Source organism: Scyliorhinus torazame, chromosome 13, assembly GCF_047496885.1.
Source record: "Scyliorhinus torazame isolate Kashiwa2021f chromosome 13, sScyTor2.1, whole genome shotgun sequence".
Taxonomy (NCBI): domain Eukaryota; kingdom Metazoa; phylum Chordata; class Chondrichthyes; order Carcharhiniformes; family Scyliorhinidae; genus Scyliorhinus; species Scyliorhinus torazame.
Genome location: NC_092719.1, coordinates 140,389,185 through 140,407,110, shown reverse-complemented (window position 1 = coordinate 140,407,110; position 17,926 = coordinate 140,389,185). Strand labels below are relative to the sequence as shown.

The 17,926-nt window shown below is 47.0% G+C and overlaps 1 protein-coding gene and 1 long non-coding RNA gene across 28 annotated transcripts in view; one reads left to right on the top strand and one right to left on the bottom strand.

Moving 5' to 3' along the window:
- LOC140388298 (contactin-4-like) overlaps positions 1-17,926 on the bottom strand; it is a 3,617,424-nt gene that overhangs the window by 1,513,890 nt on the left and 2,085,608 nt on the right. The window lies entirely within an intron of this gene.
- The window catches only part of LOC140388297 (uncharacterized), a 92,800-nt gene that overhangs the window by 566 nt on the left and 74,308 nt on the right, over positions 1-17,926 (top strand). The gene's annotated exons all lie outside the window — the stretch shown is intronic.

The window sequence follows — 17,926 nt, the reverse complement described above, 5'->3', positions numbered from 1 at the left end:
CACCTACCTTACCGGCGGGACAAGGCAGTGCGTGCGGGCTCCGGGGTCCTGGGGGGGGGGCGCGGGGCGATCTGGCCCCGGGGGGTGCCCCCACGGTGGCCTGGCCCGCGATCGGGGCCCACCAATCCGCGGGCGGGCCTGTGCCGTGGGGGCACTCTTTCCCTTCCGCCTGTGTCACGGTCTCCACCATGGCGGAGGCGGAAGAGACTCCCTCCACTGCGCATGCGCGGGAATGCCGTCAGCGGCCGCTGACGCTCCCGCGCATGCGCCGCCAGGAGATGTCATTTCCGCGCCAGCTGGCGGGGCACCAAAGACCTTTTCTGCCAGCTGGCGGGGCGGAAATCAGTCCGGCGCCAGCCCTGCCCCTTAACGTTGAGGCTCGGCCCCCAAAGATGCGGAGCATTCCGCACCTTTGGGGCGGCGCGATGCCCGACTGATTTCCGTTGTTTTGGGCGCCAGTCGGCGGACATCGCGCCGTTTCCGGAGAATTTCGCCTCTGAAGTGGGAGATGTAAACCTGGATGCCATGTTAAAAGTGGAGCGGAAGCTTTGTTTGAAAGAGTCGCTTGGAAAACCTGGAGTGGATTATTTTTTAACGCAAATAACTGAGGGGAAGCATTGTTTAAATGAAGATTCGGAAGTGTGTCTTTTGAAGGCGGGGTTTGAAATCACTCACATGGAAACCTGAGACAAGTTGGCTCATGGTATAAGAATTATTTTGGAGAATTTTGAGGAGAAATCCACAGACATTCACTTAGGTTCTGATTGAAATTTGGGTCTTACCCCAGCCAGCCTGTGCATTAAAGGGACTGAGTGTTACTGAGAGCATTATAGCCAAAGAAATGCTTTATAACCTGTGCTAACCTTAAAATCTATGTTTGGTTGTGAAGCAAATGGGGGGAGTAAAAGATCAAATCAAAGATCATAATCGAACTTTAATTATTTTAATAAAGGGTTTTCTTTGTTGTTGTTAAAACTAATTAGTGGTCCTGTGACTCTGTCCCTCCACATTTTCTAAAATAAAAATAAAATGTTACGAGCCGGGGTTCTCCCTTCTGGGGACTAAGTCACCACGCTGGCGGGAAAACCGGCGTCAATGACTCCGGTGCCAACGGGCCCCCAAGGTGAGGAATTCTCACCTCTCTAGGGGGATAGGTGGACGCTGGAGGGGTTGGCGCTGCTCCAACGGGCGGCAAAGGGACTGTGCGAGTTCGCGCCTGCGCGGAACGGCCGGCGTAAGTCCGCACATGCGCAGACCGGCCTTCGTATTTTGACACATGCGCAGGAGCTCCTCTTCTCTGCTCCGGCCATGGCAGAGCCCTACAGGGGCTGGTGCAGAAGGAAGAAGTGCCCCACGAAACAGGCGCGCCCACAGAACGGTGGGCCCCGATTGCGGGCCAGGCTACCGTGGGGGCCCCCCCCTGGTGTTGGATCCCCTCGAGCCCCCCCCCCCACCAACGGGCGTCATGCCAACGGCCCCCGACTGGCGTGGCGTGTCCCACTCCCGCCCGAAAAACGGCGCCGGAGAATACGGCAGCCAGCGTCGGGGCGGGATGCGCGCCGCCTCCCGGGGATTCTCCGACCCGGCGGAGGTCAGAGAATCCCGCCCTCGATCTTTTGAGCCAAGTTGCCATTCTGGGATCTTCCCATTGAGTTGTAACACTGCTTGGAATTGTGACAGGAGAGAGATGATTCTCCTTTGGACCAGATCTGCTGACTTTTATTCAGTGTCCATAGTATTTTGTTTTTATTTGCTGAGCAGAAAACCCACTCCCCCAATCTCCTTAATAATTTCCGAACCCCCAACCAGGTTGGGACCGGAGGTGGCATCTGGGCAGACCGGAACTGATGTCAGAGGCCTGCTGGACATGTTTTACCTGTGTGTGCAGTCTCAGAGCAAATATCTTTTGGACTAGAGGGGAGAGAGAGAAAGAAAAGGCGAGAAAGAGACAGGCACAGAGAGAGAGAGAGACAGAGCAACAGAGATAAACAGAGAGAGAGAGAGACAAAGAGAAAGACACAATGTGTTGTGATATTCTATGCACGTCATTGCAGTCAATGACAAGTACCTTTAAAAAGCTGCATAGTGACCTCACTAAGATGTCACTGTGTGTAAGGCTGGAGGATAAAAAGTACAGCTTCGATAGTCACTAATCTCTGTGACTCTGGGCTGGATTTTCCGGTCCCTTAGCCAAGAGTTTCTCGGCAGCATGCCATTCGTTGGTGGCAAGATTCTCTACTCCTGCCTCTTGTCAATGGAATTTCCCATTTAACCCATTCCATGCCAGGAAACCCACGGGTGGGCGTGCATTACCGGTGAGAAAAAAGAATCCCAGCGGCCGGAGAATTCCGGCCTCTATATCAGTAAGACTCTCATGTATACCTTGTGAGTCAGGCATATAGGCAAGTAATAATAAACTTCATGTAATTGTGTTGAAAAACACCCTTCACCATCCTCAGCATCTTGTTTAGAATGGATAGCATAGTGACACATCCCTTGAGGTCCATATCAAGACTCTCAACAGATTTGGTGACAGCAGACTGAAAGATCAGCAGTGGTCATGTCTAAAGGTCTCACAGTAGTGAAAGTCATTCATTAAGATACCTGAGCACAAGGCAGAAGATGACTTTGGCAGCAACATCGACTGCAGTAATTCCACTTACCCAGCTCCAATCCAGACTCCTCGAGGGAAGGACAGTCTGTAAGTACACTGCTTCAAGGGAAGTCACTGACAGGGAACGTCAGTCCAACTTCTTCATTTTCAAAAAACAAGAAAAAAGTCCTGTTCTTCAACCACAAGAACTTGGAATCAGAAATTCGGCACAGCAACTAGTTCCGACAGATATCTGGGGCGAAATTCTCCCCCAACGGCGGGATGCCCGCCGACTGGCGCCAAAGCTGGCGCAAATCAGACGGGCATCGCGCCGGCAAAAAGGTGCGGAAGTCTCCGCATCTTTGGCGGCCTAGCCCCAACATTGAGGGGCTAGGCCGACGCCGGAGGGATTTCCGCCCCGCCAGCTGGCGGAAATGGCGTTTGTTGCCCCGCCAGCTGGCGCGGAAATGCGGCGCATGCGCGGGAGCGTCAGCGGCCGCTGTCAGTTTCCCCGCGCATGCGCGGGAGCGTCAGCGGCCGCTGAAAGTTTCCCGCGCATGCGCAGTGGGGAGAGTCTCTTCCGCCTCCGCCATGGTGGAGGCCGTAGCGGAGGCGGAAGGGAAAGAGTGCCCCCACGGCACAGGCCCGCCCGCGGATCGGTGGGCCCCGATCGCGGGCCAGGCCACCGTGGGGGCACCCCCCGGGGTCAGATCGCCCCGCGCCCCCCCCCAGGACCCCGGAGCCCGCCCACGCTGCCTGGTCCCGCCGGTAAATACCAGCTTTGATTTACGTCGGCGGGACAGGCAATTCCTGGGCGGGACTTCGGCCCATCCGGGCCGGAGAATCCAGCGGGGGGTCCCGCCAACCGGCGCGGCTGGATTCCCGCCCCCGCCCAATCTCCGGGAGCGGAGACTTCGGCGGGGGCGGGGGCGGGATTCACGGCGGCCAACGGCCATTCTCCGACCCGGCGGGGGGTCGGAGAATGACGCCCCTGAGTTCAGAAGCAAACGAAGGCCTCACTCCAGACTCATGATTTGGGCAGCAGGCTTTGTACCTGTGAATGTCGGTATCAGCCATTTATAAGCCACTCATCTTAACAGTGAAATCCTCACCCAGGCTGAGAGCCTTGGGAGAGGAAGATTCTAATGGCCCTCGTAAGGGCTCAGCACAACTGTCGATTGGTTCTGCTATTTTGCTTTTTGAGTTTCCGTCCCATAATCAGATTTCCTGCCCTAACGATCGAGGTGTGGTAGCAATTCAACAGAAAACATAGCCCAGTTTCAAAACTGCATCAGAAACAACCAACCAATGCAACATCTCTGCAATCTGAAGATCTGCAACTTAAAATTTCTACTCCTTATTTCAAAACATATTCCAAAAAGAGGACAAGAATGAAGTGCTATTTATAAAATATACAGCAAAAGGAAAGGCAAGCCTTTTCCCTTCGCAGCACAGCCAACAGTTGCAGCATTTGTTCTCCTAAAGCAGAAGAACAACAGATGGGCAGCAAGTGCAAATTCTCATTCAAAGAGACACAGCATTCAGCAACTCCACTTGTGTAGCACTCTGCAGTCAAAAACCAAGAACATCACAATGGCAAACAGAGATTTGACTATGAACTAGCAAGCAGGAGATCTTGCAGAATTTAAACCCTTAACATTTTGCAGACCAGCACGTACAGGACCAAGAGGAAAAAGCCGCCAAGTTACTCATTTCTCTCAGCAACAAGGGGAAAATGCATGTAAACTAATCAGGTCCATCTGAAGGAGACCCCAAGGACCCCATTAACATCTTCAACAAGTTTATGAAAAAGGTCAACTAAAGGTCCGAGTCAACTTTGGAATTCACAGGCTAAACTTCATGTCATATTGACAACAGCCAAGGGAAAGCATTGATCAATTTATTAACAGCTGCCAGCACAAAGGAGCCGAATGCCATTTCAATGCCGATGACCTTGCGGAGAGATTGATGGAGATTGTCATCACTTCAACGGTCATCACGTCGTTTAGTAAAGTGCTACTAGATAAATCCAAGGGTTGCACCTTAAATGTACGACTGGACGAAAGTAGAAAATTTGAGGCATTAGTGGCTGGTGACCTTTAAGCCCTTGATCACAAATCCACCATTGTTGTGGTAACCAGAACATCAAAGACACTCAAAACTTGCACCTTTAAAAATGCAGGTCCTGATTCTGGGAGTCCTGGCCTCATTCCCAGGCTATGTAATTTTGGGGGATTATCTTTAAATGGTGAATGCTGGCCAATGTCAAAAGCCCGCATCCAGCACTCCTGATTTGGCTGGCCCAATTGCAGAGGTGGGTATCTCCTATTCCTCTGCAATTTTCATGGGCCAGCATGTTCAAGAGTTGTGGTTCCGGGCCCCTTACAGGAGTCATGAACCCTAATCTGCCAGATGGGACCTTTTCAAAGTTAAGTTCAAAAGGTTCCCCTCATGCCTCCTATGCCAAGTTATGCCCCTTCCATCCATATCCATGGCCCTTAATTACTCCAGTGCCACCTCTGCTCTTCCAACCAACTCCTGTGCTCTCCTATTCCCTTTTATGCCTAACTCCAATGACCATTGTACCATTGTATACGTTCTACAACAAATCAACATCACAGTGTAAATTGGATTGTTTAAAAAAAATATTTAAATAAATGAAAGCTATTGATCACTTTCTCCCCCCGAAACTGGACAAGCTAATGAAAGTGTCAATTATCCAGGCCCTTTGAAGTTTCAGAAACCACAAACACTTGAAACCATTTAACTTGCGTAAACAAACATTGTGAAATTGACTGCAAAATCAAAGAGTCTTAATTGTAAATTAAACAATGTTTCCTCTGGGGAGGAGGTGTTCTATTATTTTAATAGCCGTCAGGGCTCTCAGCCAAGCCTATTATAATAATAAAGCACCTGGGGCGCGATTCTCCGACCCCCCACCAGGTCGGAGGATCGCCGGGGGCTGGCGTGAATCCCGCCCCCGCCGTGTCCCGAATTCTCCGTCACCAGAGATTCGGCGGGGGCGGGAATCGCGCCGCGCCCGTCGGCAGGAATCGCACCGGTCGGCGGGCCCACCCCCGGCGATTCTCCGGCCCGCGATGGGCTGAAGTCCCGCCGCTGTCAACCCTCGCCTGCCGGCGTGGATTAACCTCCTTTTGAACGGCGGGACAAGGCGGTGTGGGCAGGCTCCGGGGTCCTGGTGGGGGGGGGGGGGGGGGCGCGGGGTGATCTGGCCCAGGGGGATGCCCCCACGGTGGCCTGGCCCGCAATCGGGGCCCACCGATCCATGGGCGGGCCTCTGCCGTGGGGGCACTCTTTTTCTTCCTCCTTCGCCCTGGTCTTCACTATGGCGGAGGCGGAAGAGACCCCTTCCCCTGCGCATGCGCGGAGATGCCGTGAGCGGCTGTTGATGGTCCCGCGCATGTGTCGCCCGGCGAAGACCTTTCGGTGCCGGCTGGCCTGGCGCCAAAGGCCTTTCCCGGCAGCCGGCGGAGCGGATACCACTCCGGCGTGGGCCTAGCCCCTCAAGGTGAGGGCTTGGCCCCTAAAGGTGCGGAGAATTCCACACCTTTGGGGCGGCCCGACGCTGGAGTGGTTCCCGCCACTCCATTACGCCGGAACCCCCCACCCCACCGGGTAGGGGTGAATCCAGGCCATGATTCCCAGAGTAAACATTGTTTGTCTGACAGTTCAGATTCCATGATTTCTCCAGTCAATTTCACAGGGTTTCAAGGGTTTGTGGTTTTTGAAAGTTGAAAGGAAGATTGACAATTTTATTACCTAATACTTTAGACTTTTCTTGAATTGAAGAAAAGTCTTCATTAATTGCTTTTTTCAAGGTTTTTTAAAAAACATTTCCACTGCACGATAGCACAAGTGGCTAGCACTGTGGCTTCACAGCGCCAGGGTCCCAGGTTCAATTCCCCGGTGGATCACTGACTGTGCGGAGTCTGCACGTTCTCCCTGTGTCTGCGTAGGTTTCCTCCGAGTGCTCCGGTTTCCTCCCATAGTCCAAAGATGTGGAGGTTAGGTGGATTGGACATGCTAAATTGCCCTTAGTGTCCAAAAAGGTTAGGCGGGGTTATTAGGTTATGGGGATAGGGTGGAAGTGAGGGCTTAAGTGGGTCGGTGCAGACTCGATGGGCTGAATGGCCTCCTTCTGCACTCTGTGTTCTATATTTACTTAATAGCTTCATTGGTTCTACAAAGTGTCTAATGGGTCAATGTGGATGGAACTGCCATAGCTTTGCATAGGGAGCATGAGGGGGACACAGCGTGTGCATGGAGGGACAGAGTTTTGCAGAGAGGGCAAGAGGGGATATAGGAGATAGGTGGAAGGGCAGAACTTGGCACAGGGTGGATGAGCGGCCATATTGTGGTGGAAGGGCAGAACTTGGAATGAGGGGGAGTTATGAGGGGGCATGGGGGTTAGGACGGGGCATGAGGTGTAGTCTTTGGAACGCAAAGGGCTTGTGAGTACTGAGGGATGCAAGGCATTTGTGTTTTTCTCACTGGGACAAAATCCCACGGCACTTTTAAGCAGCACACCTCTACAGCTGGTAGTTCCTGTGGCTACCTCCATATTTCGTTTTGGACATGCTGTCCCATCCCCAACCCATATCCAGCCTCCAGCACTGACGATCCCACCTTTGTGGACATTTTTCCCTCGGTGGGCAGGCCAAGATAGAAATTTTTCTGACTTCTCTGACCCACCTCCAGGATGAAAACCAGGCCTTATGTAATTTGAAGGATCAAGGAGTAATTTTAAATAGATAAATGGTTTTATATGCTGAGACATAATTGTGAACAATCAATTGAAGAACACGATTGCCTAATTAATGCATTTTGCAATTATTTGAAAGAATACTTTCAGTGCTTTTTGCTATAATTAGTAGGTGCAAGCAGTAATTATCTTTCCTGTGTTTACATGCAAATTGTTGAATGAAATTGGACAGGTTCAGGCAAATCAAATAGTTTTACTTTACCTTCCTTTAATCATTTGTTTATGGATTTTTTTTGCCAATTTTAAAACTGATATCCTTTCTTAAACCTTCGCAAAAATAATTTTGCCAAGTTTTAAAAATTATTATATAATTGGTTCAGAGAACCAAATAATGGCTCAGGTCCTCCGATTAGTGCACTGCCCTTATAGATTTCTGCGACCTAACCCTTTTGCGATTTTTTTCACCCAGGACTTCCTATTCCGGATGCAGCATTGATGATAAATTCACGGGGGGGGGGGTATTGGCGAGTGTAAGGAAAGACGGAAGGCAAGGATATGTCCCCTTTTCATATTCAGTTAAATTTTAAAGATCTCGGGCTGGATTCTCCATCGGCGGGTTCCTCCATTTTGCCGTTAACGCACTCACGCGCGCCGATTTCCGACAGCGTGGGGGTGCCCACAATGGGAAACCCCATTGGCTGGCTGCTGGGATGGAGAATCCCACTGTCAGCGAGGGCGCGCCGCACCAGAAAACAGGTGTTGTGGGATGGAGAATATCGCCCCTCAAGTTTCCCAATAAATTTTGTTTTCCTTATTTGAGGACGGATATGGTGGCTTTGGAGGCAGTTCAGAGGAGGTTCACCAGATTGATTCCAGGGATGACAGGGTTGACATTTGAGGAGGCATCATTGAACAGTTTGGGCTTATTCTCACTGGAGTTGAGAAGAATTAGAGGGGACCTGATCGAGGTATATAAAATACCAATATAAAGTAAACAGAGACCAAATGTCCTTTTGTGGGGCAAACTAGAACAAGAGGTCACAGACGTAGGTTGAGAGGTGGTAGATTTAAAACTGAGATAAGGAGGATACTTCATACAGAGGGTGGTGAATTTGTGGAACTCCCTACCCCAGAGTGCAGTGGGGTCTGAATCACTAAATGGTTTCAAGAAGTAGATGGATGTATTTCTGATCGGAAAAATGGGTGAAAGGGATATTGGGAACAGGTAGGGAGGTGGATTTGAGAGCAGGAAGAGATCAGCCATGATCTGATTGAATGGTGGTGCAGGCTCAAAGGGCTGAATCACCTACTTCTGCCCCTAATACCTCTGTAATAAATGAGTTGGTGAGTGTATGTGCCAGCATGTGAGTAGTCGGATTAGGGTTTAGTCTGGTGGTCGGGTCTTAGTTTGGATTGAGAATACTCGGAAGGAAAAAAAACAGCAAAACGGGGAAATGAGAATACTGGTTTGAACTGTTTTTTCCTTCTGGATAGGTGGATCAAGTCAGGCGGGAGAGTTGTAGTCACTGGGGGTCAGTAGGTTTGGGAAGAGGGGATAGTTGAATATGGAGGTAGTTGGGTGGGGGGGGGGGGAGAATAGTCAGTTGGGGCGTAGTCATGTCCTGTTCAGGAGGTAGTTGGGAGGTTGAGGGTCAGTCAGGTTGGGTTGGGGGTAGTCGGGTGATGGGGTAGTCAGGTAGTGTCGAGGAGGTAGTTGAGTGGTCAGGGGTTAGTCAGGTCAGGTCAAAGGGGTGATTAGGGGGTCAGTTGTGCTGCTCAGTTCAGTTACACTGGATAATCACTGATTTAGACAAGATATTAACTTGAGTCCTGGGGGGATTCTCCAAATGTTTGTCCAATCGCTGATCGAATACCAGAAGATTTGTCCAATATTTCAGTTGAAGCATTCTTGGAAAAAAAAGAACCTGTTTCAATGTTACTTTCAACTTCAACATTCTTTTGAACGTAAGAATTTGAATAGTAAAAAGGAGCTTGATTTTAAGCCCTACTAGGGCGAGCAAATGAAACGCTAAACATACCGCATCAATCTGTGTGCCGATTCCCAGGTCCATTCTGCACCTGGGCCATTTCCACGGAGACAGGATCAGGGTGGGATGAGTGGCAGCATGATGACCTGTCTGTATGCAGCAGGCCATCAATTAAGCCAATTAAGGACTTATTAAAGTCTGTTGTCGGAAGTCGAATGGGATTTTCCAGTCAGCCTCCAGGTTCCCAGAGGCTAAGGGAACCAATGATTCAGGCAGGCTAAGGGACCATCCCTCACTGCCTGGGTACAGTCTTTTGGAGGAGCTCCCGGCATTCCTCCCTTTCACCCCCATGCCCACAATGGTAGACCAGCTGCAAAGACAATTTTTAGTTTAAATTTGAAAAAGGTAGAGAAAGTGTTCCTCTATCTTTTCTTTTAATTTGGTGTACCCAATTCATTTTTTCCAAATAAGGGACAGTTTTAGCGTGGCCAATCCACCAACCTTGCACATCTTTGGGTTTTGGGGGATAAACCCACGCAGACACGGGGAGAATGTGCAAACGCCACACGGACAGTGACCCAGAGCCGGGATTGAACCTGGGACCTCAGTGCCGTGGTGCTAACCACTGTGCCATCGTGCTGCGCCGTGTTCCTCTATCTTTAAGCGCTGTCACAACATCCTCCTGCTGCTCTCAAGCTGTTCAGCTTCAAGAACCCACATACCATCCATTACGAGAAAACGAGCAGCTTCAGGTGAAGAGGTGCTGCTCTTCTCACATGGTGCTGCGTTCTGACCCACATGTGGGCAGCACGGTAGCATAGTGGTTAGCACAGTTGCTTCTCAGCTCCGGGGTCCCAGGTTCAATTCCCAGAGTGGGTCACTGTCTGTGTGGAGTCTGCACGTTCTCTCCATGTGTGCATGGGTTTCCTTTGGGTGCTCCGGTTTCCTCCCACAGTTCAAAGATATGCAGGTTAGGTGGATTGGCTATTCTAAATTGTCCTTAGTGTCCAAAAGGGTTAGGTTAGGTTCTGGGGATAAAGGGGATCGGATGGAGGTGTGGGGCTTAAGTAGGGTGCTCTTTCCAAGGGCCGGTGCAGACTCGATGGGCTGAATGGCCTCCTTTTGCACTGTAAATTCTATGATTGTATGACATCGGAGCCGGACAGCAGGGTTCAAAGGCAGCAAGGAAAACTCCTATCCAGGCCTATAGACCAATAAAGATTTATTTGCAGATTGCATTGGCACCAATCATCATGAAAAATCAGGAATTATGCCAATGTAGATCAAATTAAATAGTTACACTCAATATAAAAACAAACTTAAAGTAATATAAGTTAGGGCAACAGGGTGGTGCAGTGGTAGCACTGCAGTCTCAAGGCGCTGAGGTCCCAGGTTCGATCCTGGCTCTGGGTCACTGTCCATGTGGAGTTTGCACATTCTACCCGTGTTTGCGTGGGTTTCGTCCCCACAACCCAAAGATGTGCAGGGTAGGTGGATTGAACACGCTAAATTGCCCCTTAATTGGAAAAAATAAATTGGGTACTCTAAATTTATTTTTAAAAAGAAAAAAAAAGTAATATCAGTTTCGCTATAAGTGCCTTTAACAATTTGAATCTAACTATCATTCAAACAATTTCAAGATAAAGGGGATCTTCAGGCATCCAGCAACAATGGTGTCATCAAGCTGGGTAAGCAAACTAGGAAGTCAAATTCTCCGATCAACTTTCACCTTTTATCAGTTTTAGAGACAGCAAAGTAAAAATGTCTGGAACCTTTTCATTTGAAGCTGAAATATCATAAACAAACTTTTGGAATTCTTTTTATCAGAGAGGTAAAATTTGACATTATATAAACATAATGCTAAAAACCCCAGTTGCGCATCACTAACAAGACATAACAGGCGCAATTCAGCAGACTGAAAATGCAGTCTGCTTTCAGGTGTATTTGACAGGGTGATTCTCGGTAGCTGCAGCTCAGAGAATCTCAACCCTGATTTGCCAATTTTTTGGCCTCAATTCTGCATCCCCCTTTCAGCTCCACCTGTTGCCCACATAGGTCCACACCAGTGTACTGGATTAATATTTTTATACTAACCCCTTTAATGCCCAAGCAAAACTATAAATTATAATGTACCTGTTCAACTCAAAACAATGGTTTCCTAGTACTCCTCCTCCTTCAGCCACCATGCCGCAAGAGGGTGTTGCCAACCATGGACTTCCATTGGATGGTTCCATAATTATGCTTGGCGATGAACTGCAGTGGTTTGCCATTGCCTCCTGCAGTATCGCAGAAACCTCTCCCAATCTCCCAGTCTCATTGCCTGCATCAGGCCTATTGGAAGGATTTGCAACCTGACAGTAAACATGTTTGACCATGTTGTGAATGTACCTTCTGTGGCCATCAAGTCCTGGGGCGAGATTCTCCGACCCCCCGTCGGGTCGGAGAATCGCTGGGGGCTGGCGTGAATCGCGCCCCCGCCGGTTGCCGAATTCTCCGGCACCGGATATTCGGCGGGGGTGGGAATCGCGCTGCGCCAGTTGGCCGCCCCCCCCCCCCCCGGCGATTCTCCGGCCCGCGATGGGCCGAAGTCCCCTGCTGGAATGCCTGTCCCGCCGGCGAGAATCAAACCGCCTCTCTTACCAGCGGGACAAGGCGCACGGGCGGGCTCCGGGGACCTGGGGGAGGGGGGGTGCGGGGCGATCTGACCCCGGGGGGTGCCCCCACGGTGGCCTGGCCCACGATCCGCGGGCGGGCCTGTGCCATGGGGGCACTCTTTTCCTTCCGCCTTCGCCATGGTCTCCACTATGGCGGAGGCGGAAGAGACCCCCTCCACCGCGCATGTGCGGGGATGCCGTAAGCGGCCGCTGACGCTCCCGCGCATGCACCGCACGGCAAATTAATTTCCGCGTCAGCTGGCGGGGCACCAAAGGCCTTTCCCGCCAACTGGCGGGGCGGAAATCAGTCCGTCGCAGGCCTAGCCCCTCAAGGTGAGGGCTCGGCCCCTCAAGATGCGGAGATTTCCGCACCTTTGGGGCGGCGTGATGCCGGACTGATTCGCGTCATTTTTGCGCCGGTCGGCGGACATCGCGCCGATTGCAGAGAATCCCGCCCAGGATCCTTCACAACCAAAACATATGTCAAGTTTCCCATACCCTATGTACACTAATTTCCTGACTAGCACATGTCATAAATGAGGCTTTTAGATTGACGGATATACAAGGGACTTGCCACAGAACAATAGCTTATAAGAAAAATGATAAGGAAAAATTACAGGTTTCTTTGAAATTCGCTCTAGTTGTTGCTGGGAGCATAGACTGACTTGTGACAGATGTCCTCTCCTCTAATTCATGCCATAGCTTTTCTGGATAATGTGAACTATGCCATAATGCACACATTTCCGCTAAAGCTGAGTTGTGATGTCAGTGCTTGCTGAAAGTGGAGCGCTTAATCCAATTTCCTTGGAAAACACTTGGTCAAACTCGCCCCTGGATGTAGTTCATATTCTGAATCACACACAAACGTAATCTCCATTGATTTCATCTGTACATTAGAATGCAGATGACCAATTCACATGCCATTTTCTGTGGGAACAGATAAAAATCTAGGGTTGAAGTCTTGCTGAATGATGAGATAAAACATCTTTCCTCATTAGTATTGCAGCAAAATGGCAGTCAAGAATCTGTCTGTTTTTTTGCATGGAGTTAATAGCAGGACATTATAAGCCAATGAAACTCTAGGGATTGTAGATGCCCGAAAGTCCTCTTCTTTTCTATGATCATGTAAAAATGACTTGTTACCCATTGGTTTCCTCAGAAGGATGTTTGCATGTTATATATGCAGGGCTGAGGTTTCTCTTGCTTGTTTTCAAGTAATGTCTGCCATACTAAATTTAATAATGACCTTTAGCTCTGCATCTTGCTTTTCCTAATTCTTCCTGAATTACTTGGTTAAGTTTCACATGATATGTAATTTGGTTTGAACACAATACAGGATTATGGCTGTCTGTCAAGAGCAAATGCTTTCGGCACTCTGGAGGATTTAAAAGCAACTCATGGTGAAAAATCATGAACAAAATATTTAAATCTTTACTTTATAAATTTAGCAACAAAACTGCTGTGCGGTGTGTGTTCAGTAGGTCTCACAAAAAGGTTGAGAGTCTTGGGCAGTTGAACATTAAGTATTTATTGATAACACATAATCAGATACATATACCCAGATTGTCGCCCAAGCTGTGGACGAACTCCATGCATGTTGCTACACAGGTCTCTATCCAGTTCACAACTGACCCCAATTTCAGGTCATGTGTCTCTTTACATCACACTGTGGGCAGCACTATTTCCCAATCCTACATTAACCCTTCCTATGCCAGGAACACCTCTACCTCAAAAACTTCAAAAGGTGTTTTCTAATTCTTACTTTTCTATATTCGTGAATGGAATATCACAACTGATCCTGAAGCTAGGAGAAAATAAACTGACCAAAATATATGAGTTGGAGAGTCATCCAAGGTCTATTAAAATAAAATCAGACATTTTGCTAAAATCGCCCTTGAAAGGACAGGGCTTCATCTAGTTTTTCATGAAATGAGAATGACATTAATTTTAAACAAGTGCTTTTTTTTTTGGTACGTTATTCCACAGGTTCTGCTGTAAAATCACTTGAGCTAACTGACGATGAGTTTGCCACATTTATGCAGCTAGTTGTCTTCTTTTCAAATACCTCCTACAGAATTTGATCTGAATTGGAATTGGAAGTTTACATTTTCAGAGAAACGACATTTAAAATACTTATGGCTGTACCCAACATTTTGACAATGGCCAAAGATCTTCATATTTATAGGTCTGGAGCTTCAGCTAGCTTGAGCTTTCTTTGAGCACAATTCAACCAAAATTGACCAATTCATTGGAAAAAAGGAATTTTAAAAATAAATGATGATGATTCCAGAGTCTTCTGTGCTGAATTATAAAACATTGCACTGAAATCCAACCCTGCTAATAAAAGAATTGGCTATGCCTCGCTGGCCTGAGATTCCACTAATACTGCCTGTTTGACGGCGAGGAAGCTCTTAAATTAAGTTGTTTCTTTTAAGTGCAATACCGCAAATAGACACTTCATAAAAGCTTTCACATGTTAAAAAATAGTTTGCCAAAAAACTGACCATGTGAAACAATGAAATTAATAAATGCTTCTGTATTGTTTTTTATGTTCAATTTAAGTATTTAAAATTAGTTTACTCACAGGTGATGGGCTAAACACCGATTTTCCTTTATCATCCAAGCAAATGTTACCAGGTTACCACTCTTAAAAATGTTTGTGAAAACTGCATTGTAAAATGTTGCCATGTTCAATGATATGCACATTTTGGGGCAAAATAGCCAATTTGGAAAATTAGTGCAACTTGATGCATATTTTGCGAGTGGGTTGCCAATTTATGGGGAAACGCTACCCCATGAAATTCTGTTTTCTCCAAAATATAGTGACATCAGACATTTAAGGTGAATTTATGACTTTGAGAATCCATCAGTGATCATCAGTGCTTATAGAACAGAATAGCACGTCTGGGAACTTTAGTGAGTACCTAGATCAGCATTTTAACAGCCAACATAAGAAAGTTCATCCCTATGTTGTTAAAAGCAAACTGATATCTATAGTAAAGTTTGGTTCTTTATCTTTACACCCATATTTATGAAAAACACTGAACAATTGGTAAATACATATAACCACCAAAATTTAATTAAATTTATAATTAGGCAGCTCTTATGGAGTTATTGAACTTAAGTTAAAATGGTTGTTTCTTTAGAAATTGATAAATACTTCAATGACCCATAAGCATAAAAAGCCCTGATTATATTATGCCATACCACATACCCCAGAAACATCTGAACATATTTTGCATGCAATGATTTCCTTTGAAGCCCAAGTTTTCTAATTGCGTTAAACCGATTTGGCATTTTTGTGCAAAGTGAGATTCCCATAAACAATAATGTGATGAATAATCCGTTAAGCGTGTTTTGGCGGTAAAGTTTGAAAAATAAATGTAGCCAGAATCCTAAGAAAATACTCTGCTTCTCTTCTTTTCAGCAGACAGAGGGAACTCCGGTTAACATGTTATCCACAGGACAGCACCTCCAAAAATGCTTCTATCAATGACCTTTTGACTCAGAAGCAAGGAAAGTGTCCACTAAACCAAGTGACACTGGTACTTCCATAATTGATTCAAAATGTACTTTTTCCATGTGTAGTAAATAAAGGTGAAAATCATTCCAAACAAGATCTAGTTTGAGTATGACTGAAAAAGTACATGTTGTCAAAGCTTTTCATCATGTACTCATCAGAAAAGTCCACAAGAATATCAAATGTAAAGGGAACAACAATTTATACTTCAAGAGAAGAGAGTGCTAATTGGTTGGCAAGTGAACTCTGACTGGTAGAGGTGTTGCCATAGAGAATGGACCACTTAACTGATAACTGAGAGTTGACTGCTCAGTTCTGTTTAAATTCAAACTAGGCAGCTTGAATTTAATTGGTCAAGATATTGCGCTGGAGAATTAAACAAATAATAACTGTCACTTATTTTGTTTAGTTTAAATAGCTGTAATGTGTATACATGTTCTTTCTGCCTGCAAAGAATAGAGCCCTTTGTACTTCTCTGTATAGGTATCTTCTGGCATATGTAAATGTGCCATAGTGCCATATGTGAGCCCAACTTATAATCTTGAATTGATTGTCGTTGTAGTTCCCAGCACACTCGGGGATTGTTTTAACAAATATTGTCCAATCACTGAATCGCATTACATGTCAGGCATTGCGTTTTGAGCTTTCCAAGCACGGATTGGTTGGGTACGATCAATACCTTGCCTGTTGCGAACAACTGAAGTAAATACTGCTTGATATGATCCACTGGTCTTTGGGGCATGACCCACTGGTCTTTGGGATATATAGCCTACACACCTGAAATTCATGTACTACAGTCCTCTTTTGTATGGTAGACAGAATGTCTTTTTTCTTGACGGCAGATTCTGTTAGCGTCAAACACCACTCATGTTGCTCCTGACAGAAGCAACATGAAGCATTTAGTTTTGGGTAGATCTATTTGAATGGTTGGATCTACGTTAATGCTGGAATGTCTCCTGGAATTTCTTAGGTAAAATACGAAGATCAACTTTCAACCCTGAACTCTATTTTTAAGCACAGGAACCTTACATTTTACCCTTCATCTCTGTCTAAGACATTAAACAATTTGTTCAGATGCTACCTTTGGAATGTAATTATTTTACCACAAAGCATCTTTTAATATTGCGTGTTCACACTAAATAAAGATTGTATTTTTTACACATTTTAAAATATTTGAAACCAAGCATTTCCCATTGGTGTCAATGGAAATTGGGTCATTAATTTTCAAGTCTATTTTTACATTCGATACACACCTTGTACAATTAACCAGTCAACCCTTTCTAAGTCTGAATTTGTTATTTATTTGTCTAAATTGGTAAGTTTAAAAGCCTCAATTTGGTAACTGCTCAAATTTGAAAGACTAAATATATTACCAAACAATCATAAGTTCCCTTCTTGCCATTCACATGGATAAAAAGAATATATAGGAGAAATTAGAAAAATTTGTTGACATTTTGAACCATGATCAACATTGTTGAGCAGCATTACAGAAACCACCTGAATCTGGGCATAGATTACAGATTCAAATAATTTTCTACTGAGATAGAAGACAATAACTTCAGCTAGGATTAATGACAAATATTCAGTACATGATTGTTGTGAAATCCAATCCAGTAAATATTGTAATCTAGCATTTCTCAGTGATTTTGTTTGAAATGAGAAAGTTCATTTATAAATATCATTATTTTAGGTACTTACCCTGATGACCAGACAAGTAAAATGGATGCAAGGCAAGTCTAAAAATCTATTTTGCCCTGCAAGAGAATACCTTATAATCATTAATTTAAATGGTTCTTCAACTATAGATGGTTGATGATTCATGCGTATATTGTTCATTCGGTTCAATGATTACCAAAGATGCTGTTAAAACTTCCCCTCTCAAAGTCCAGCTACAACATATCTTGCGAGTGTCACAACCTGTTTATATCCAGGGATTCTGTCATTCTTCCCAACATTGGAAATGCGATGACAATTTGGCAGGAATATCAAGTACCACTTTCAGAGAATAAGGGCGCGATTCTCCCAGCCCCGCGCCGGGCCGGAGAATCACCACAACCGCGCCATGCCGCCCCGACGCCGGCGCACGATTCTCTGAGGTGCGGAGAATCGGCGCCATTTGAGCCGGTCGGGGGCCGCTGTACGAGGCCGGGCCGCCGATTCCCTGGCCCGGATGGGCCGAGCGGCTGCCCGGAAAAGCAGAGTCACGCCAGTGCCTTCCACACCTGGGGCGGGATTCTCCGAAAACTGGCAGTCCGGGACCCGGCGCCAAAAACGGCGCGTATCACTCCGGCGTCGGGACCCCCCAAACAACGCAAATTCTCCGGCCCCGAATGTGCAAGCAGCGGGGTGACGCCATTCACGATGGCGTCACCCGACGTGGACGGTGAAGTCGTGCGGCGTCATTGACGCCGCATGGCGTGACGGCTCAAAATACACGCCCCCCCCCCC